Source organism: Pleurodeles waltl, chromosome 11 (genome assembly GCF_031143425.1).
Source record: "Pleurodeles waltl isolate 20211129_DDA chromosome 11, aPleWal1.hap1.20221129, whole genome shotgun sequence".
Lineage (NCBI taxonomy): Eukaryota > Metazoa > Chordata > Amphibia > Caudata > Salamandridae > Pleurodeles > Pleurodeles waltl.
The window spans coordinates 38,319,808-38,342,368 of record NC_090450.1 but is presented as its reverse complement, the minus strand read 5'-3'; the positions used below and the strand labels follow the sequence as shown (position 1 = coordinate 38,342,368).

Genomic DNA, 22,561 nt, shown 5'->3' with positions numbered 1-22,561 from the left:
GCATATCCATACCGCACAACTTGTAGTGAGGGCCTATGTGGTATATAGCATCTCCTTACTGCACAACTTGTAGTGAATGCCAATGTGGTATAAAACATCTCCATACGCACAACTTGTAGTGAGGGCCTATGTGGTATAAAGCATCTCCTTACCGCACAACTTTTAGTGAGGGCCTATGTGGTATATAGCATTTCCTTACTGCACAACTTGTAGTGAGTGCTAATGTGGTATAAAGCATCTCCATACCGCGCAACTTGTAGTGAGGGCCAATGTGGTATATAGCATCTCCTTACAGCATAACTTGTAGTGACTGCCAATGTGGTATAAAGCATCTCCATACCGCACAACTTGTAGTGAGGGCCTATGTGGTATAAAGCATCTCCTTACTACACAACTTGTAGTGACTGCCAATGTGGTATAAAGCATATCCATACCGCACAACTTGTAGTGAGGGCCTATGTGGTATATAGCATCTCCATACCGCACAACTTGTAGTGAGTGCCAATGTGGTATAAAGCATCTCCATACCGCACAACTTGTAGTGAGGGCCTATGTGGTATAAAGCATCTCCTTACTACACAACTTGTAGTGACTGCCAATGTGGTATAAAGCATATCCATACCGCACAACTTGTAGTGAGGGCCTATGTGGTATAAAGCATCTCCTTACTACACAACTTGTAGTGACTGCCAATGTGGTATAAAGCATATCCATACCGCACAACTTGTAGTGAGGGCCTATGTGGTATATAGCATCTCCATAACGCACAACTTGTAGTGAGTGCCAATGTGGTATAAAGCATCTCCATACCGCACAACTTGTAGGGAGGCCCTATGGGGTATAAAGCATCTCCTTGCAGTATTGCAGATTTGTAGATGAGATGGGGGCCATCTTTGTGCTTCAGCAGCAAAAGCCATAATCCACACAAGTTAAAAAAATCTCTTGCGCCGTAAGCGAGGCAGATATGTGCTTTTGGCGGGAGGGTGGAAGGCAGAGGGAGTGATGGGGAGAGATGCTGAATTTATGCAAACCCAAACATATTTGTTCAAAAGGAATCGCTCTTCAATAGCTTTCAGAAAACCACATTGGGAATAAGAGAACTTCAAAGACCTTTAAACAGGCAGCAGCACTTTTGCTGGTGGGGCATGGGAAAACGCAAACAGAAATGCTCCCAGGCTAATCTGCATAATCAATTAACTTTGAAGCGCAGAAATGGGAGGGATAGAAATCAATTATACAAGCCTTTGGAGCCAGGGGTAAACTCTGGGCAACACTGTTGCTTGGATTACCTAAACACCTATACTCTGGAGTTGGAGATAGCCCCCTCCCTCACCTACACACACAGTTGGGTAATACTCCTAGAGTCATAGTTCCTGCCTCTGCAGAATGGATGTAAGTTGGGAAATTGAATGCAAGCATAAACTCTATTTCATTGGGATGAAAACTGGTGAAACTGAAGCACCTGTAGCAAGTCCACAGACACGATCCTCCAAAAAAAACATAATTTAACTCTCGCAGATATATATTCATATTTGAAGTATATTAAAAAAAAGTCTAGGTCTTCTCTACTTGTCCAATCCTATTAGCTTTCTCTAATCTACCCAACAGACCTTGGTTATTGAATTAGAACATCGAGGGCCTGATTTACAAATGGCCTCCTCAATCATGGTGGCCGTCTCGCAGTCGTGGCGGGGGGCCCACACATGTGGCGGGACCTCCATATAGCAGTTTTCCATTGCAGAGCAATTTTGGGTTTTACAGACTTTGTGGCCACAAACCATTTTAGTACAGTGGGCCCACGCATCGGTAGATCTTATGCTAACTTGGTGTGCATTCTCTTTCTCAGTTAAATACTAAAGCAACATAGTAATTGCACAATATCTTAGTCGTCATTTGCATAAATGTCCCTGCCTTGTTGGTCCCCAATCATCTGCCATTTCAGGCCAAAATGTCCTTCCTTCTACCTACAGAGCTGGTATCTATTGGCTTTGCAACATCACAAACATCTGATTGGTAAAGTGATCCACTGCACATCTCTTGCAGCCTATAAAAGCCCCGTTCCAGCAGCTTGACCTCCACAAAAAACAGTTATATTTCACCGAACATATCTAGCTCACAAGTTCACCAACTGTGGTCCCTTTTAACACACTGCAGCTCCCGTACCATGAGACTGGAGAGAAAAGGCGTATTTTTTTTATTTTTTTTTAAATCTAAGCAAAGTACCTTTTATGTCTATGCATCCAATATCTGGAACAACATTACCGTATCTATCAGGATTGCACCAACCTTGCTCCAATGTAGGAACGGATTCAAGACCCACTCTTTAAAGAATCCTACATGTAGATACAGAATATGTGACAGAACTAGGTCCTAAACAACTATAGCCTAAACCACTACTGCTAAACAACTAAAAAGTCTCTACAACTAAGTACTGAACAACTACTGTCTAAACAACAATTGTGCCTGGAAAACAATTGCCTAAACAACTAATATATATATATATATATATTTATATATATATATATATATATATATATATATAATAAACAACTAATAAACCATAAAAACCAAAAAGAAAATCTTACCTTAAAATTAGTTGTTCAGGCAATTGTTATTCAGGCACAATTGTTGTTTAGACAGTAGTTGTTCAGTACTTAGTTGTAGAGACTTTTTAGTTGTTTAGCAGTAGTGGTTCAGGCAAGTAGTGGTTTAGACCTAGTTGTTCAGGATGTTTCCCGTAGATACTGTAACAGGCCACTTCCGCTCCCAGACCCCAGGTAGCTGTCCAATCACTAGTTGACTGTGACCTTGCCTTTGACCCTCAACCCTGCTCTGCTGCCTTTTAGTTAGGTTTGTGCTCCACAAATTACTCATACATGCATACAACATTGTGTGTTCCTGTGCTTCAGAAATGTGGAGTGATGTGGGAAATATTTGCGCACGTGAACCTCGCCTCTGCTTACTTATTGTTACTCGGATGTAGAGTAAAGGCTTGGGGTGCAGTGGTCCCCATTGCTCTTGGTCAACAGATTTCTAACTCATTCAGTGGTGCGTCTGGATGTACATCAGCCCCCTTAAACAACCCTATCCCTTCTACACTGAGACTCTTAAAAGGATGGAACTTTTATTGGTAGCTGCAAATCAGTGGTTGTGGCTCAAGTGAAATCCGCAATGCATCTGAGTCAATAACTCTGCTTTATGTCCACATCCTGCTGTAGTTATCTTCCAGGTCCATGAAGAGCTGCAGTCCTCTCACTGTGGTAGAAGCCATTACTCTTGCCTGCTGTGCTATTGGTGTCTGCGGACAGATGCTCAAAGGCGTGACATCGCCTAGCGTAATACTCATTGCAATTATTTCTATCCAGTTGTTATTTACTGTTGGACCTGTTTGTTCCACTGCTATTGGTTTAATGTCTACTAGAGCTCAAAACAGCAAGAGGTCACACCTTACTTCTGGTAAACATTAGGAAACCCTGCTGCACCTCCTTCCCAGTCCGATGAATCTCTGATCGTGCGCAGGCTGGACTACTGCAACAGTGGGAACTTTTGTAGTACTCTGCGGCTTCAAACTAAGGGGCTTATTTACGAGCCCCTTGAGCCGCCAGTGCGTCACATTTTATATATGGGAAAAAGTGACGCACCGCTGGTGCAGGGGGCTTGTAACCAAGCCCCTAAGTACCCAACTTTGCCACTTGCACAGTCTTTTTTTTTTAAAGAACTTTGTTTTTATTAGTTTTTACCAAGCACAACACGAGCAAGCAGTGCCATGGAATGGTTTCTGGTTACAGAAATGGTTGGAGCTCTGAGATTTCCAAGCCCTTATGAATCAATTACCACAGGCATGTCATGTTAGGCATCAGTTCTAGGTTGTCATATGTGGTAATCGAGTCATTTATACATAGACCAAATCGTCACACCAAAACAATATTTCCGATCCAACATAGGAGGTTAATACACATTTGGTCGTCTCTTACTTTATCGTTATCACCACCTTTGGATATCTACCCCTCATCCTCCATAGGACAGTCAGAGCTGGACTCTTCGCAATCGGTAAAGCGCTCAAGCAGATGTCCCCATGCTAGAATTTCAGCCGCTGCCTGCTCATCTGTGCATGTTTCTTTCATATGATGTTCTTCTGCCCCCCTCACTCCATTAGATCTTTCATCCATTGCTGTACAAGGGGCCTTCGGGTTCCCATCCGTCCAGCTGCTACCCTTCTCTTTGCGAGCAGTAGGGCCAGCTGGGCAAGTCTGTATGGGATCTCCCATCCCTTAGGTCTGACTAACACCCACTGCAAACACGTTTTCTCCACCCAGAAGTCTTGAACATCATCACAAATCCATGCCGGGTGCAGAAATGTGGCCCCTGCCTCTCCGCATAGCCTACACTTGGCTCCCTTATTAAGATTGATCTTTTTCAGTAAGTGTGGTGTTATGTGTGTGAGGTGCAGATCAGTGGTTCCCAACCTGTGGTCCAGGGATCCCTAGGGGTCCGCAAAGCCTCCTTAGGGGGTCCGCGACTGCTTAGAAAATGATTTAATTTTAACAGATTAGGTTCCCAGCTTTCAGTAATGACTCATTGGGGGGTCCCTGGATTCTAATAATGATTCAGTGGGGGTCCCCAGGATCCAGTAAGGATAAAGTGGGGGTCCATAGAAGTCAAAAGGTTGGGAACCACTGGTGTAGATAATTAAAAGGTAGTAATTTTAACCTGTTATTACATGAGACGGCGCGGACCAGTTCATAGGCCTGTCCCCAGTCAGGATCTGAGATTTCTTCTCCCATATCCCTCTCCCAAGCACCACATGCCACACATATTGTGGGTTGCGGGTCGCACTTGCACCCTCTTTACTTTTCCCACGCAAACTTGCCTCTCCCCTATCGACACAGGGCTGGCAGACTATGCGTCAAAACAAAGTACTCAAGCTGTCTTTAAGGCAGGGCATGAGACCTCTACAAATGACCTCTTAAAACCACTGACACTAGGCCCACCACACCCACTTCACCTCTGTCATCCCCAGTGCTCTGTCTGTACCCAAACCACCAGGTGTATCATTCCCATTCAGATCCTTCAAACTTCCTTGATCCCTTCACTGAGATGCACCCCTCAGTCAAATGTGACCAACTCCCCCACTTCCTGTGTTCAAACCTTTCCCTTAAGCAACCCTCCTCAGGACTGAGCCCAAGTGACAACCACAGATGTTTTTTGTCTCCTGACCCTGGTAACCCTACCAAAATAGAGAATTTAATTAATATTTGCTGTATCGGGTATTGTCCAGGTATTTGTCTCACTTACCATAAACCGTGTCTCATCACCTCATCTATAGGCGACTACCTACCTGCCAAGGAACCTGTAGATGTAGGCAATGAATACTGTCGTTCAATAACTACTATTCAATTTAAGCAAACCCCAAACACAAATTTTACAGAGTGTTCAAGTGTGTCATGTTCCTGTAAACTTCTCTCGCTGTTAATGGGTGTTCAGGGCTCAACATAGGCAAATAGTTCATCCTTCTCTTCAGTCACCAATAGCCTCATGTTAACTTCTCTGGGGGTTTGGAGGTTCTTGATGTATATGACTAATGCTTTTGTTGCCAACAGAATTGTTCAGTTTTTCTCTTCTATTATCTCCTTTTATGTTTCATTCTTCTCTGACATTTGTCCCACTGTCAATGGGTCCATTGTTCTGTGTCTGACTCATGCTGTAGCTTCTCTGTGAAGCTGAACTCAGTTACACAATGCACATTGTAATGAGAGTCTCTAATAGGGAAGAGTTATTTGTTTTCCTTTTCAATCACTCCCATCTTCATGCTCAGCTAGGGTGACTCATGGTGACTTACTCTCACCTTCTGCATGATCTGAACTTATCGGTGCACGACTAATTTGTGATCACTGCCGGCTTTAGCATATTAGTGTGTAATTTCTGCAGTGAGAGCTGCAGCTTTGGAGCACATGTGCGATCAGTGCTGCCTCCTCCTGGACTTTGCCTAGTCCTAATCACATCTTGCAGCACAGCACAAGGGAGCTGCACTCAGTGCCTCCTCTTCCTGGCTCACACCACATTACTTTGCTTCATGAATGGTAAGCATTGTATTTTACAATTCATAAATATGTCATACATGGTCAATGCTCCAAAAAAGGCCACAAGACTCAACTGCACCTCACTGATGAGGCCCAAAACTTCCAAAACCAACCTAGGATTGTTTGTGTTCTTGTTCAGCGGGGAAGTGGCTCAAGGGCTTACGGTGGACTCTTACTTTTGAGGCACAACAAAAACTGATTTGCACATGTCCGGCCCTGCATATAGCGGAACAGGGAGCAAAAATACAATGGCCTGGACTATAGCCGACAGTACTTACCAGTGCCTGGAAATATTCAGGCATTTTATCCATAACTTTTTTGTAACTTTCAGGGAGATGGCCTATGGGTGACAGATGTACATTAGCAGGGTCTGATGTTGTCTGTGTCTCAAGACTCAAATTGTAACTCGCTGATGAAGGCCAAGAAGGCCCAACAATGTCCAGGGTTGGTTGCATTTCCATTCAGAGGGCACGCGGTGTAGTAATTTGGGCTGGGCTGTTCCTATTGGGGGAAGCCAAGAGTTACCTACAAATAGTTTGACCTTGTCTGCATTGGCATAGTGAAGACAATACTGAAGCTGGAATGCAACGCAGAGTAATTAACCAAGCATTCCATCCATTTTTTTTGTTTTTCTTTTTTTGTTTTTCCTTCCTGGAATCGAGCACACTCCTTATGGGGGACAAAGGCCCCGCCTTCCTGGCACATTCATCTTCAGGGCTGCACCATTCTGGGTAGTGCACAATCAGTTTTCCATTGTCCTGGCTAATAAAAGATCGGTGTTGCATTCTACTAGCTCTGCCTGGTCAGTACTCCATTTCGGAATTTACACATAGTACATGCACACTCAATAATTCAACCTTCAGGTTCCTGGGTGTGTGTGTACTGCATCCTCCTAACTAAAGCATTGTCAGTGCTCTACCTCTTGGGATTAATCGCACAGCCCCTGCATGGTTATTACCACATTCTCCTGGCCCATGCATTGTAGGTGCATGGGCACTGACGCATCCTCCTGGCCCATGCATTGTAAGTGATGCATCACCCTGGCTCATGCATGGTCATTGCATCCCCATGGCCCATGCATTGTAAGTGTTGCATCACCCTGGCTCACACATGTTCATTGATGCATACTCCTGGCCCATGCATTGTAAGGGTTGCAGCTCTCAGGCAAATGCATGACCATTGACGCATTCTCCTGGCCAATGCATTAAAGGTATTGCATTACCCTGACTCCTGCATGGTTATTAACGCATACTCCTGGCCCATGCATTGTAAGTGATGCATCACCCTGGCTCATGCATGGTCATTGGCACATCCTCCTGGCCCAAACATTACATATTGCGTAATTTTGGCTTATGCATGCTCATTGATGCAGCTTCCTGGCCCATGCATTGTAAGTGTTGAATCCCTGGCTCACACACACTTATTCCCACATTCTCCTGGCTAATGCAAGCTCGCTAGTGGCTCACAAGGGCTCATACATGGTGAGTGCATAATGCTTCTGGTGCATGCATAATCCTTGATCATTGTGCAACCTATGATGGGTCAGTATTTTTTACCTAGGAAATCATGTCACAGCTCATTGTTGGTCACCTCTACCATGTCCAAGTGCATGCATGGTCAGTGCTGGAGATACTTAGCTCATGCACTGGCAGTGGTACAGTCTCTTGATCAAGTGATCTCCATCTTCTCATCTAAAATATGGTTCCGAGGCAGCTTTGTGCTATATTTATTGGTACTCTATGCACCGCTCCTGTTCTTCAGTGCTACCTCATCCCAGTGCATTTATGGCTGGATAGCGCCTCATCCTCCGGGCTCATGAATGGGCGATGCTGCAGTGCTTAGACTGAATGGTCTCTACGCTTGCTACCGATGGACAACCAGTGCACTCTATCTTGGAATGTGGTGACCAGCTCTGGCCTGGTCATTGCAAGAAGAGAGCGGTGCATCACTATGGTAATCTGGTCCTCTCATATTTTAAGAAGCAGCTTCTTCTCTCAGAATAATTTTCCCTGACCACTGTCCACTGATAAAACTTAATCAAGGTGTCCTTTGGTATGAAGGCCTGACCCCACTCCCTCAGTTTTAGCCACTTAAAAATGCCTTTTAGCAAACCTTTCAACTCAGGAGAAGTCTTCCCTTTCTTATTAAGTCATTAATGTGCTAGTCTTAGTTGCTGCTGTAAAGTCCCCTGGGGCTATTGCAAGACCATTTATGGAGACCTCTCACATCAAAACCACATCTCTTTGGTCTATGGAAAATATGGAAAATCAGACCCTATTGCTGCGGCCAGAAGGCACTCCATGGACTCCCACCAAGGTGTGTCTTAAAGTGCTCTGTCTTGTCTTCGAGTGCTTTCACGCCAGAGGCCAAACATGATTTGTGGCGATGTATGTCATTTTCAGTCAGGGCTTAGATGTACCTAAATAGCTCTAGCTGAGTCTTCAAGGCTGATGGATTTATCACCACCCAGTGACCAAGACTGAGAATCTCTACCATGGGCCTACATGGAAGGCAAAGGATCTTTGGAAATTACAATGACTCCTCAAAAGGGTCAATTCAGAACCCTCTTCCCAGTCCTCTCTTGTGTCCCAGGAGCCTCAAGATCTACTGGAATATGCACTATTTAATTCTGTGATTGTAGCAAGGTTGTTATGGGCCCTTGTGCAAGCCACACCTCTCGGGCCCAGTGCCACTGCACCGGCTGCACTAATGATAGATAAACCGCTGATTACAATGGACCTATTCACTCGCTTGCTCAAGAAAATCTGCAGAGGGTACTTGAGATGTGGACACATTTCCCTGGTACTCAACTTCATATTCTTGTTTTGTGCTGAAAGGTATATTTAGGGGTATGCGAAGTTCCACTTACATGAACAAAGCCTTGAACAGATCCCAATGATTTTTTTCCACGCAAACACAATATGTTGGCATTTATATAGTGCTTCATACCCCATTTTGCGACATCGATTGAAGGGAGTTCGTGGACAAGTAGCATTCTACATTGTGGACGAGTTTGTGGTTGGGAGAGGGCTGTGCTTGTAGCTAAGCATTTCTGAGTCTTGCGTGAGTGGCCAGAGAAGTGCTCTTATCAGGTCTTCCTTGCAGCGTGATGGAGACGGAAGTGTGAGAGATATTCGTGAAATGTACAGTTGTTGTTCGCTGGCACTTCTTTTACACCGCCGGTCCTGTCTTACGTGTACGTCATTCCTTCTACTTTCCAATCCAGTTCCCGTATGTATACATATGGTTTATCTCTATGTGAGCCTAACCAGAAGGTAGAAGAGCACCATACATGATCCAGAGCAAACAAAGTCAGGGAGTAATAGCTGAAGAAGCTGAGTTGTGTACAGTAATGCAATGTGATGTGGTGTTCTTTAAAGAGGTGAGTCATCAACTCTTTCTAAAATTGGAGCACCATGGAGGTGGTTCTGATGGACACGGGTATGTTGTACCAGATATTGGGTGCATGCATGGATAAAGCCCATAATCTTCTTTTTTCCTTTTTCACACTTCTATGTCTGCAGTCTGATGGTGCCCTAGCTGCAGATGTGCCAAACCCCACCAGAGATGGTGAACTTGACTGTAGGACAAGCTGTAGAGCTGGCCATGATGGCTTTGTAAATGATGCAACTGGTTTTGCATGCGTGCACGCCGGTAGCAATGGAGTTCCATCAGGTTTGGGGGTCGTATGATGAGATCATATTTCTTCAGGCCCTGGATGAGACAGAGTGTTGTATTTAGGATGCCTGAAATGGGCCCCAGTGTGAAGTCTGATAGGCCATGGAGTAGGGCATTACCACCATCCAGATGCAAGAATTAAAGGGCTTGAACTGCAGAATGCATGCAGGTCTGACTAAAGCAGTTGGCTCGACCACTCTGTAGGTCTTGTAAGGCGATGAGGAGAGACAGTCAGAGAGAGAAGGGAAGATGCAGAGATGTACCTAGATGGTCTATGTTACGGTCATCCACTGTGTGATCTTGACTATGAGAAGTCTAAGGCAAGGGGTGATATGATGGATGGGACCAGCTCTATGTTGTAATCTCTTCAACTATTATTTGCTTGTCAGTTTGGTATGGAGTGGTTCATTAAGGTTGGATTTCATATGATTTAGCAGCTGTGATTAATTTTAAGGGTACTTTCTTAGAACAACCAGGTTGTGTACACTTATTGTAGGCTGTCCTGAGCCTAGTGATTGACTGGAACCTCCGGTGGTGATAATTTATTTGCTGTCAGTGACTACCGTTGTTGGGTCAGCACTGATTACAATTGGCCAGCAGAGAATCATGATGTCTGCATCCAAGTCTTTAAGACACACTTGGTCAAAGTGGGATGTATTGATCATGACTGATCTGACTAATCGTGAGTGATCTGAAGTAGTGTTCCTGGGATCTTAGTCACTTTTGGGGAGAGAGTTCAGTAGAGTTCTGGATGGTAATTTGGTGTTGTCACCTAAGGATCCACTTGTGAGGGATCTTATCTTGGAAATGTGCAATTTTTCACTTACCTTCTGAGTGTTAGAGGATGTTGTTTGTTTTACTGTTTCACTGACAAGGAAAAATTCTACTTCTTGTACTGAGAAAGAAGAAACTGTGATGGACATTGTTTTTAGGCAGGGATGAGATGTTGGGGTGCTAATCTTGAACGTATTGCCCTATTTTTCAAATATCACTGGAAATTTAGTTGTACGTACTACTGGCTTCTCCTTATTTAATTATTTGTTACTTAATATAAAACAAACTTGTCATTAGAACACTTTACTTGAGCACCATTTCTTTTATTTTTAGGCAGGAGATGATTAACTGATTGGCCCAGAAACACCGGATTTAGAGCCAATCCTGGGAATCGAACAAGCTTCCTCAGTTCGAAAGTTGGCAGCTCTGGTCATTAGGCCACTTCTCCCACCTTCTCAGTGCTTAATTTGTCCTTGTGTTTGCCAGAGCCCAGAACTGCCACCTATTTCAAGACATTTACACGTTTTTTTGGCAGCTTACCCACGAGGTGGTGAATTAAGTCCTACTTTTTGTAAATGCACAAGAGTAAACTTTTTAATAATTCACTATATGATTACAAAATATCAGGGTTCAGCTTTTGGTTACCTAGTACAGTCCAAATTGTAACATCTGTAGGGCTGTAATGGCAAGTACGTGTTGGTGCCGGTATTAGGCAGCGCTGGCAGGGAACTGAGGTGGCAGAAGGAGCTCGGGCCTCCTGAGAAATATCTTGGGCCCTGGTACGTAATATTTTACAAACCAAGCACTTTCTCTTACCCTCATTTAATTTATTTATGGATAAAGTAGCTTAGACGCTGTTGCCTTGCCATTGGTAGCCGGGTCATTTTAAGGTAGAGTGTGAAAGCGCTTTGACCTGTTTGTTGTAAGTATTGTGGGATTTTAGTAACGCCCACCGCATGTTCATCACTTTAACTCGCCCGTGGGCTTGCCTTTCAAAAATCCTTTGTTATCGTTGGTAAATGCTTTACGTTTGTCCCTCCTTGGGGTGGTTTTGTTACCGCCTTGGACACCGACCCTGCTACATGCATAATTGCACAATTGCTGATACGTTTGACTGCGAGAAAACATATTTTTCCTTTTGTGTTTCTCCTTTGCGCACACACTCCTGGCGGCCGTGGCACTTTAAATCGGCTTGCTTTTGTCAACTAATGTTTTACTTTTAGTTTTTAGTTTATGTGGCAAAAAAAAGTCCAGTTTGGAATTTACTACGCCAATAGCACTAACTCGAGCAAATGCGAGACCCTTTGCATTGCAAATGCTTGTACGTGTTGAGTTCTCGCCAGGGTATAAGTGAAGTAGTAATGTGGCTGCAGTGATTTTGATTTTTTGGAGGCTTGCTTGCGAGTGACAGTGCTGAAAACAGTTGTTTCTTTTCTTTGTAAGTTAACATTAAAGAACTTGTTCCATGCAACTTTCTGACCGGATGGATGTTGCTGATAGTTTTTCTACCAGCAACTTAAAAATGCCGAGAAAGTTCTGATGCTAACGCGAAAACTCTTATGCAGAAGAGTTAAGAACTATGAGTAGCAACTGCAGTGTTCGCGAGAATTGAAGTCGCATGCTGATGGACACACGTTGTCTCACTTGGCAGCAAGGTCCACGCGCACTGGAGAGGATGTGACTTATCGGCCAGTGCTGCCGACTTTGGACCTGGGGCACCAGGATGGAGTCTGGACATCGGCTCAACTTCCTGTGATCATTGGCAAACCCACTTGATGTCCCCCGTCTACAAAAGATTAATGTGCCCTTGTGTAATATAACTGTTGCACGTAAAGCGCTGCAATACATCCAGTCGATTTTGATATATATGTATCTATCTATCTATATATATGTATCTATCTATATAAATGTATCTATATAAATGTATCTATATATATGTATCTATATATATATATATATATATATATATATATATATATATATATATATATATATATATATATATATATATATAAAAACAGCACTTCTTCTAGGTTTCTAGATCGCCACATGTGCGTCGTTTATAGCGCCCACCAGAAGCAGCCACCTGCGAGCTCCGGCGCCTCCACAATGGACGTGTAATTACGAACAGCACAGCTCCTGCGTAAAAATATCCCGCGGGCGTCCGAGCGCCGAAGTTTCCACTGAGCCGAGCAGGCGGCGATGAGAGGCGCGCTCTGCGTTCTCCCTTTCTCGCTAATTATACCAAACGCAATTAGAACTTTCTCTGAGCACACAGGAAGGGCCGTTACCGCTCGGCGCCTTTGAAATGCAAATGAGACCGGATTAGCTGTCAGCTAATTACAGGGAGGTTTAAATACAGATGGGCAGAAGGGCACAGATTATAATATTTTTAGAGGCGTTCGCACAAGCACGCTCCTCCAGAAGGGACGAGGGCGAGTATTTCCATAAAGATGGTCATGGCCATGCTCTTCCCCCTGCGGCCAGCAGGGGGCGGGACTCCAGCAGCTGTAAGAGTGGGCCAGGTTAGGGCTCAGAGATGCAGAACTTTTACCTGTGGGGTCGAAGGACCAGGGTGTTGGGACAGGTAGACTGGGACCAGCGCCTCTAGGAGTGGGTAGATTTAGGGTGCTGGTATAGGGCACCTTTCTTCTGGAAGTGGGAGGCCCAGTTAACAGGCACACCCCCTAGCGCCATGAAACCGGTTCGGGGAACGCGCGCTTTATAGGCATCAGTAACATAACAACCTCTAGGCTCAGTGCCACAGGGTCTGGGGTAAATTAATCTCTAGGGCTTAGCGGGGCGTTGGTCCCTGAGCTCCTGCCCCGACCCCCTCGGCTGGTGAGGAGGGACACAAGTCTGTCGTTTCTAGGCCCACATAGCTTTGTAGTTTGTGCCAGGTGCCAGGCTACCTCTACAAAAGGATGGATTAGACTGGCTTATGGGGTGCATGGTATTTCACCTCATGGACTTTATGATTACAGGGCTATGGGGCAGGAGTACAAAGCGTTTCCGGGGTCATTTTGGAGATTGAAAACAAGAGCCTTCAGCCTGGAGAGTTTAACGCCTCTGGGAACTGACACAGGCGACAGCCCTGAGAAATGTATGACTCAGTTAATGGTGCTTCAAGGACTCAATGGCTTCTCCCTCTCGCCCTCAGTCTTTCCTGTAACCTCCTTCTGCATACTGCTGACGTTTTACTGTTTGCCTTCTCTTCTTGTTATTCTCTCGACTTATCACCTCTCACGTGTTTTATTGTTATTCCTTCAAGGCTCTCGCAAATCTCTACCACTAGAACCCACTCTAGCCCCTCCGCCTGTGTTATCTTATGAAGTTTATTGTTTACCTTCCCATCCTACTGTTATCCTTCGAAAACATAACATGCTCGGGTGTTATATTTTTATGTAAAACGCAGACAAGCTTCTGGCAGTGCTTAATTTGAGCCGGTGGTTTCCAGTGCTCAGCATCAGCGCTTAATTATCAACAGCAACACTTATGAAAGCCCGCCACATGGCGGCGATGTTTGTCTAATTTTGTGATGAGCACAGCAGTTCGTTAATAATTCATTATATATAAAAATTATTAAAACCTGCCACCCAAAGCTGTAAGAATAGCTTGGGCGACAGGTATTAGTCATGTTTAATGTACTTTAAAACTCTGAATTGCCACCCTTGTAGCAGTGTGATGGTTAGTAGTTGTGCTGGTATTGTCATTGGCAGCTCTGGCACGGGGCACTGAGTGGCACAAGCTGCGATGACCTCCTAACAAAGGCCCTGGCACTTATTTGTTTTCAAATTAATCACTGGCCTCTAGGTGCTAGTGCGCTACATACAAATGCTAAGTGAATAATGAGTACACGGCTCAGGGGGCTGGCACCAAAAAAACCAAAAGATTTTAAGGGCTGCAAGACCCTCAAGACAGACTCAGTCGCACAAACCTCAAGAAACAAGTAGCTGACTGGACTAGCGTAGAGATACGCTGCATTTTAATTGTACGCTTTTGAATTCAGGGCTTTTGGCTCGGGGTGGAGAGCGTCTCACCTCTAGGGTTCACGGGGTACAGCGATTGGAAACAAGAGCCTTTCACCTCTCGTTGGGTGAAGGCATGAGGATTATGAGGGGTGACAAACTCCCAAAACGTATGGCTCGGTAGTCTAGCGCCTCGACGACTTAGTGGGTGAGGGATTGGCAAAAGAAAACAAAAACCTTTCCGCTGTTGGTTTAGTGACCCTAGGAGTGAAGATGAGAATACAGTCACCTCTAGAGATGGGTGGCGCCCTAGAACGGCCCCAGAATACATTGTATTTTTATCACCTGTGGTTCAATGGCTCAAGGAGTTGGGCCCACACCTATGGGCATATTTAGAAGAGGCTTGCGCCGCTGATGTGTCACTTTTTGTGACATAACAGCAGCGCAGGCCCGTATCTACAAGGCCACGCAAAGCCACTTTGCGTGGCTTTTCATGGCCTTGTAGATATGGAGTAAGGCAACACAGCGCAAGTCGTTGCAATGCCTTACTCTGCGTCAAAGAGGTGTACCAAGGGCATTGAGGTGGGTGTTCCCATAAAACGCATATGGTTTTTGACGCACTCCCAGATTTACATGGAATTGTAATCCTGGGAATGCGTGAAAAGCCTGCACCTCCGCAGGGGAGGTGTAAGGAGGAAAAATCGTCCATTGATTGTTTTTGTGCAGGAAGGTGTCCCTTCCTCCACAAAACAATCATTCCTACAACGCAGACACCCTTGTACCATGGTGCAAGTGTGCCTGTGTTGGCGCATAGCAGCCAATTGTGCACCAGCGCAGTGGAAGAGGATGGAATGCGCCGTATCTCATAGATACATCGCATTCCTTCCCTTTTCTTTTGACACAGGGCGGAGCAGCAAGAAGCCATGCATCGCTGCCCTGCAGCAAACTATTGTAAATAAGCCCCCTATGGTTCACGGATTAGCACAGAACATTCCAAGTCTAAGACTCTATTGGTTCAGAGAGCGACAAATTGGCCACTTTCTTCCACCGCAAGATTAAGGACATCTATGAGCTTTCTCCCGCAGAACCCACCCAGCATCAGAACCTACGACTGACCCAGCCCCCCCAGAACTCACCCAAACCATCCACAGCTTGTCCACTCTCACCACAGAAGAGACTGAAATCATCATGAACAGCATTCACTCCGGAGCTCCCACAGATTCCTGTCCTCACCACATCTACAACAGAGCCAGTGCATTCATCGCCCCGAACTCCGCAAGACACTGAACTGCTCTATCAAAACAGCCACCTTCCCATAAGATTGAAAACACGCCGAAGTCCACCCCCTCCTGAAGAAACCCACAGCCGACCCATCAGAACTAAACAATTTCCGGCCCATCTCGTTACTACCCTACCCGGGCAAAGCCCTGGAAAAAGCCATAAACTCACAGCTGCAACAATTCGTGGAGGACAACTCCTCTCTGGTTACCTCTCAGTCTGGCTTCCGCAGCAACCACAACACGGAGACGGCTCTTCCAGCAGCCACTGATGACATCTGCACACTCCTCGACCATTGCCACATCGCAGCACTCATACTCCTTGACCTCTCAGCAGCCTTCAACATGGTCTCCTTATGCACCAGACTCCACGACGCAGGAATCCACAGAAAAGCCTTGCAATGGATCCACTCCTTCCTCACCGGGAGAACACAGAGAGTCAGGCTCCCACTCTTCATATCCAAACCAACAGAAGTCAGCTGCGGAGTCCCTGAGGGATCCCTCCTGAGCCCATCGCTCTTCAACATCTACTTGGCCCCGCTTGCACCATCGTCAGAGGCCCCGGAATGGACTTTGTGCCATACGCTGATGATACACAACTCATCATATCCCTCACTGAAGTCCCGGACAAAGATAAGAGGAACTTTCACACCGGAATTAAAGCCATCGCCGCCTGGATGAGGGAGAGCTGCCTCAAGCTCAACTCAGACAAGACTGAGCTCTTCATCTTCGGAAACTCCACTTCAGCCAGGGACGACTCCTGGTGGCCCACGTCGCTCAGTGCCCCCGCCTACTCCGACTGACCACACCCGCAACCTAGGAATCATCCTTGACTCTTCCCTATCAATGATCAGACAGGTAAAAGCAGTCACCTCTTCCTGCTGGCACACCCTCCACCAACTCCGCAAAATCTTGAAATGGATCCCGGTGGACTGCCGCAAGATAATCACCCACACCTTAGTCACAAGCAAGCTCGACTACGCAATGCATTCTACACCGGTACCACAACAAAGAATATCAGGAAACTACAACTCATCCAAAACTCAGCCGCCAGACTTGTCCTGAACCTTCCCCGCCAGGAACACGTCTCCCAAAACCTAAGGATCCTCCATTGGCTCCCAGTGGAGAAGCGAATCAACTTCAAACTACTCACCCACACTTACAAGCCCCTTCACAACATCGGACCGGCCTACCTGAAGCATCACTTCTCTTTCATTAAACCCACCGGACCCGTCTGCTCTGTCCAGCAGGTGCCAGCCATCATCCCACGCATCCTGAAAAACACCGCCGGAGGAAGATTTTTTGCCTACCTTGCAGCTAAGAGCTTGAACACCCTGCCCACGCACCTCAGACAAAGCCCATCACTCACCATCTTCAGGAAGAACCTCAAGACGTGGCTCTTCGAATGAGGCCCAGACCCACCACACGTGCCTTGAGGCCCTCACGGCTGGGTAGTTGCGCTTTATAAAAACTGATTGATTGATTGAGAGAGCTGACACAAAAAAAAAACAAGAACCTTTCACCTCTAGGGTGTTGGTGGCCCTGGTGACTAGCATAAGGGTACCGGGCATTCAACCTCTGAGCTCAGGTAATTCAGAGGACTGGCATAAGGAGACAGAGCATTTTAACATTAAGGCTCCATCGATTCATGGTGCTAGCAGAGAAAACAAAAATCTGCCGCCTCTAGGTTGTTGCTGGCTCTAGGGACGGGCTTATTACCCAATGGCTTTTACAAATGGCCCACAGCTAAAGAGTCTTTTAACCTGTAAGATGCAATGTCTCAGAAGAGTGATGTAGCAGTACAGAGCCTTCTGCATCTAGGACTGAATGGAGCCAGGTGATCGGTCTAACAGTAAAGCCCTCTTCACATGCAGAAATTGATGGGTCACGTGGTGCCTTTCAGTGCTCGGCATGGTCGTCTCTCAGGACAGACACAGGAAGGATTACCTTTCACCCCTGCACTCGTTGGGTTTGGGATTATCACAGGGATGGGGAACCTGTGATCCGTAGGACTCAGAGACACAGGTTCCCTTCTGGGGCACAGTTCCTATCACACATTAGATAATAAACATATTGCTAAAGAGACAGAGAGGGTCCCACCTGTAGAAGTGAATGGCTTGGGAGTTTGCACATGGATGCGGTCCTTGATCCTTAGACCTCTAGTCAGGGAGTTTTACTGAAGAGACAGGGTGTCTCTTGTGTTTCCATTTCTAGAGTGGTGACACTCAGAGTTTGGCCCTAGAAATTCACATTCTTTCACCCATAGGAAAGTGCAGATCTCAGAAATTACTCAGCACCTGTCACCGCTAGGACCCAGTGCTCGAGCTTGGGCATGACAAGCTAAGGAGACTCTCACCATTGGATCTGATCTGCAGAGAGAACGGTGACAAGGGTTCAAAGCCTCCATCCTTTATGGATTGATAAACTGCTGACTCATGTGTCATATGACTCAGGGAGTGGACACAGGAGCACCACCACAGACTCCGAGTGAGCTCTTTTAAAAATCTGACAGTGCCCTTTTGGTGTGTTCAGCTATATGGAAAGAATGGGTGGGTCATTGGGTAGGACGCACACAAGCCGATGTCACTTCCAACCCATGAATAACACTGAAGAGGCCATTCTTTCTTCTGAACTTCTGTTGGATGATAAGGCAAAGGGATGAGATTCCAAATGTTAGCACCCAATACTGAGACAACCCTGCCACCGTTACTCGCTCTGTGAAGTGGGGGAACCTCCAAGCGTCTCCCATCTGCTGATCTGAGGAGGTGGTGGTAAGGTCTGTGTGACTGGTCATAGAGATCAAATTTTACTAATACATTAGTGTAAGGAAATGCCTCCTTGGCATGGTTACCCCCTGACTTTTTGCCTATGCTGATGCTATGTTTTGAATTGAAAGTGTACTGAGGCCTGCTAACCAGGCCCCAGCACCAGTGTTCTTTCCCTAACCTGTACTTTTGATTCCACAATTGGCACACCCTGGCATCCAGATAAGTCCCTTGTAACTGGTACCTCTGGTACCAAGGGCCCTGATGCCAGGGAAGGTCTCTAAGGGCTGCAGCATGTATTATGCCACCCTAGAGACCCCTCACTCAGCACAGACACACTGCTTACAAGCCTGTGTGTGCTAGTGAGAACAAAATGAGTAAGTCGACATGGCACTCCCCTCAGGGTGCCATGCCAGCCTCTCACTGCCTATGCAGTATAGGTAAGACACCCCTCTAGCAGGCCTTACAGCCCTAAGGCAGGGTGCACTATACCATAGGTTAGGGTACCAGTGCATGAGCACTGTACCCCTACAGTGTCTAAGCAAAACCTTAGACATTGTAAGTGCAGGGTAGCCATAGGAGCATATGGTCTGGGAGTCTGTTTTACACGAACTCCACAGCACCATAATGGCTACACTGAAAACTGGGAAGTTTGGTATCAAACTTCTCAGCACAATAAATGCACACTGATGCCAGTGTACATTTTATTGTAAAATACACCACAGAGGGCACCTTAGAGGTGCCCCCTGAAACTTAACCGACTATCTGTGTAGGCTGACTGGTTCCAGCAGCCTGCCACACTAGAGACATGTTGCTGGCCCCATGGGGAGAGTGCCTTTGTCACTCTGAGGCCAGTAACAAAGCCTGCACTGGGTGGAGATGCTAACACCTCCCCCAGGCAGGAGCTGTAACACCTGGCGGTGAGCCTCAAAGGCTCACCCCTTTGTCACAGCCCAGCAGGACACTCCAGCTAGTGGAGTTGCCCGCCCCCTCCGGCCACGGCCCACACTTTTGGCGGCAAGGCTGGAGGAAACAAACAAAGCAACAAGGAGGAGTTACTGACCAGTCAGGACAGCCCCTAAGGTGTCCTGAGCTGAAGTAACTCTAACTTTTAGAAATCCTCCATCTTGCAGATGGAGGATTCCCCCAATAGGATTAGGGATGTGACCCCCTCCCCTTGGGAGGGGGCACAAAGAGGGTGTACCCACCCTCAGGGCTAGTAGCCATTGGCTACTAACCCCCCAGACCTAAACACGCCCTTAAATTTAGTATTTAAGGGCTCTCCCTGAACCTAGAAACTAGATTCCTGCAACTACAAGAAGAAGGACTGCGAAGCTGAAAACCCCTGCAGAGGAAGACCAGAAGACACCAACTGCCTTGGCCCCAGAACTCACCGGCCTGTCTCCTGCCTTCCAAAGAACCCTGCTCCAGCGACGCTTTCCAAGGGACCAGCGACCTCTGAATCCTCTGAGGACTGCCCCGCTTCGAAGAAGACAAGAAACTCCAGAGGACAGCGGCACTGCTCCAAAAGAACTGCAACTTTGTTACAAGGAGCAGATTTAAAGACCCCTGCAACTCCCCGCAAGAAGCATGAGACTTGCAACACTGCACCCGGCGACCCCGACTCGACTGGTGGAGAACAAACAGCTCAGGGAGGACCCTCCGGCGACTCTACGACTGTGAGTAACCAAAGTTGTCCCCCCTGAGCCCCCACAGCGAAGCCTGCAGAGGGAATCCCCAGGCTCCCCCTGACCGCGACTGTCTTAGACTCCATTTCCCGACGGCTGGAAAAGACCCTGCACCCGCAGCCCCCAGCGCCTAGAGAAACGGAACTTCTGTGCAGGAGTGACCCCCAGGAGGCCCTCTCCCTTGCCTAGGTGGTGGCTACCCCGAGGAGCCCCCCCCTTGCCTGCCTGCACCGCTGAAGAGACCCCTTGGTCTCCCATTGAAACCTGAAGGAAACCCGACGCTTGTTCCCACACTGCACCTGGCCGCCCCCGCGCTGCTGAGGGTGTACTTTCTGTGCTAACTTGTGTCCCCCCCGGTGCCCTACAAAACCCCCCTGGTCTGCCCTCCGAAGACGCGGGTACTTACCTGCAGGCAGACTGGAACCGGGGCCCTTCTCTCCATTGAAGCCTATGTGTTTTGGGCACCTCTTTGACCTTTGCACCTGACCGGCCCTGAGCTGCTGGTGTGATAACTTTGGGGTTGCTCTGAACCCCCAACGGTGGGCTACCTTGGACCAAAAACTGAAACCTGTAAGTGACTTACTTACCTGTTAAAACTAACAATAACTTACCTCCCCCAGGAACTGTGAAAATTGCACTGTGTCCACTTTTAAAACAGCTTATTGTGTTTTATGACAAAAGTATACATGCTAATGTAATGATACAAAGTTCCTAGAGTACTTACCTGCAATACCTTTCAAACAAGTTATTACATGTGAAATTTGAACCTGTGGTTCTCAAAATAAACTAAGAAAAGATATTTTTCTATAACAAAACCTATTGGCTGGATTTGTCTCTGAGTGTGTGTACCTCATTTATTGTCTATGTGTATGTACAACAAATGCTTAACACTACTCCTTGGATAAGCCTACTGCTCGACCACACTACCACAAAATAGAGCATTAGTATTATCTCTTTTTACCACTATTTTACCTCTAAGGGGAACCCTTGGACTCTGTGCATGCTATTCCTTACTTTGAAATAGCACATACAGAGCCAACTTCCTACAATTAGTGGCGTAGAAATTAGCATTTGGCGAGTTATAAACCCACATTTAAAAGCCTAACAGAAAAATTAACAAGAAATGTAAAAATGTGCATGTTTGAAATATGGTGGACATTGTGACCTCGATTTATTTTGACATGACGTTTTGCCATGAAAGATGTTGTGCATTTATATACGAGTGAAGTACTGACATGAATTAATATTAAGCGAATACTAGAAATAAAGGATATTATGAGTATTAAATAAATATGAATTAATCATACTCATATTGATTTAAATGATCTCCAACACAGAGTTACATGTGTGTAGAAGGTAAATGCAAGTTTTAAATATTTCTAATGCCAAGCATATATAATGATTGCAATTAAATCATTTGCTTTGAATATTTGATTAAAATTGCAAGGTACGCAATAGGATTTATATGTATTAATTGCATTAATGTGTATTTAGGTTTCGTTAACTAGACTAGGCCTGAAGATTAAATTTGCAGCAGTACAGAAAAAGTGTCAATTCATTCTGTTCCCTTTGACTTGAATTAATTCCTAGGTTGTAAATATGTTGGTGAATGTCCTATTGTATGAAAGACAGAACATGTTTTAACTAATAACAAATGTAACAGTATTTTTGTCTAGCTGTCGAACAACACAGGAAGTGTTGTTAAATTCACATGAGAACTATTAGAATCATCTTGTGCACCGTGGGAAAGAATCAGAATGTTTGAATTGATAAACAAGTGTTATATTTTGTCGGAACTGTATGACTTTATCAAGATGACTTTGCACACTCCCTGAGAAAATCCAGAATAGTTGCAAACCTGATGTCGTCAATGATTTTCCATTGGATATTGATTAATTTGCACAGGATGAGCCCACACGGAGGACCAATTTGAAACTTGTGGACATTTCTAGTTAGGGAGAGACTTAGATACATGGGAAGTACAAAGTTGTTCCTAGCCACAAAATAACTTCTACCGTTCTCCAAGGACCACTGGTATGTATAGACACGAAGGCTGCATCAAAGCTACAGGGCTTGAGCGCTCTCTCAGGCTGGACCAAAGATTCCCCGGGGTAACTCTGACTTAAGATGGGTGAGTGGATCCATTGCCCCTGCGTGCTCACAATATATCTGTCTGTTCACTCATAGGACACATGAAAATATATTATCTCAGAAATTTGGGCCCTGAGCAAAGATCAGATCTGTGTGGCTGTGTGTGGTCACAAATTATTACTAACCACAGTGCTTGACATCTTCGTATGAACACTTCTCTCCCAAAACCCATTTGCCATA

The 22,561-nt window shown here is 45.9% G+C and overlaps 1 protein-coding gene across 3 annotated transcripts in view; it reads right to left on the bottom strand.

The window, feature by feature from the left end:
* Positions 1-22,561, bottom strand: part of FAM131A (family with sequence similarity 131 member A) — a 365,236-nt gene that overhangs the window by 20,534 nt on the left and 322,141 nt on the right. The window lies entirely within an intron of this gene.